The sequence below is a fragment of the Crocodylus porosus genome, unplaced genomic scaffold, assembly GCF_001723895.1.
Source record: "Crocodylus porosus isolate Cpor-Errol unplaced genomic scaffold, CroPor_comp1, whole genome shotgun sequence".
NCBI lineage: Eukaryota > Metazoa > Chordata > Crocodylia > Crocodylidae > Crocodylus > Crocodylus porosus.
Genome location: NW_017728916.1, coordinates 169,741 through 171,028, shown reverse-complemented (window position 1 = coordinate 171,028; position 1,288 = coordinate 169,741). Strand labels below are relative to the sequence as shown.

Here is a 1,288-nt window from a genome sequence, read left to right as displayed (position 1 = left end):
TACAGAGTCAAAAACTATTTTAAATGCAAAATTGCTGTGTCTTAGTAAACATGCTCCAGGGAGGCAACAGAGTAAGGAACCTTCCAAATAAAACTTGTACCTACTCAGCTTATGCCAAGTCACCAGGCACAAATGGGTTCCTTTAAAAAAAAAAAAAAATCACATTTCTAATTACCAATTTATGCACCTGATTTGCAGAAATGGTTGACACACAATAGCTTCCAGGGTCAAGCCTGGTTAGTCCTCTCCCCAATCACCTTGGAAAACGCTGAGCAGCGCGAGCGGTGCTATTTCCACCAGGCCCAGATCCCACAGAAGCTGATCGTCTGCTCGCATTTGGAGGCTTTTTAAAAATGCTTCATGAGGGAACTGCACCTGCCCAAAAGAGTTTGCTACCTGACACCGCTCCGCTGATCTTTTTCAAGCGCGGCTTTGAAATAGGAACTTACATGGTGTCTTCTTCCAGAGTCCCAAGTGGCTCCGGTTCTCCCCCCCTCGGCTCCAGTCTTTTCTAAGCAGCGGGGGACTGAAAGCGACAAGAAGGATGAATGTCGGGGCTACTCTTCCGCGCCACCAGCCATTCCGCGCTCCCGATATTAGGACGGGGACACCTCTCCCTTCGGGGCGCTGAAATCCTCTCTCTTGCCACAAGGACGAGAGCAGCGGAGGCCGCCGGGGGGGGGGGGCGCAGAAAATCTCCCTTCAAACGGGGCAGAGCGAGACTGGATGTGCGGGAGGCGCCGGCCCAGCGCAGCGCTGGCAGGACGCGGCGGCCCCGACAGGCCCGAGACCTCCCCCCGCGGGGGGCCCGGGGGCCGCGGCCGCTCCATCCCGCCCGCGCCTCACCCGGCGCCGTCTCCTAGCAACCGCACCCGGCCCCGCTGCCCTTGCGCCGGCTCTGCCAGAGGCTGCCCGCGAGACTCCTCCTCCCTCCGCTCGCTCCGCCCCGCCCCGCCCGCGCGCGCCTGCGCACTGGCCCCCTCCGAGCTGCACGCGGCCCGGGCGCGCAACGCGCATGCGCGCAGGCACTTCTTCCCTTCCTTGGCCCTCCCGCGCGCTGATGGTGGGGGATGGTCTAGGGGGGTTGCGGTGGTTCTCCCCTGGGTCTCATCCGGCCTCAGCTCGCGGGGGCGGAGTACTGGGGTCAACAGCGAGTTTCTAGGCCTGTGAATGCAGGGCCTTGGTGGTCCTGGCAGGTGGGAGACCAAGACAACCCCCATGTCTTCATTGCAGGGAGTTTCAGCACTGTGGAGCTGGCGTGGGGTCAGCCAGAGCCAAACAACCCTGG

At 60.6% G+C, this 1,288-nt stretch overlaps 1 protein-coding gene across 1 annotated transcript in view; it reads right to left on the bottom strand.

Annotated features, from left to right (window-relative positions):
• The window catches only part of ZC3H12B (zinc finger CCCH-type containing 12B), a 93,737-nt gene extending 93,214 nt beyond the window's left edge, over positions 1 to 523 (bottom strand). Inside the window, exon 1 of the mRNA XM_019536191.1 lies at positions 450 to 523. The gene's annotated coding sequence lies outside the window, so the exon portion shown is untranslated. The remainder of the gene's footprint in view (positions 1 to 449) is intronic.
• Between the last annotated feature and the right edge of the window lie 765 nt (positions 524 to 1,288).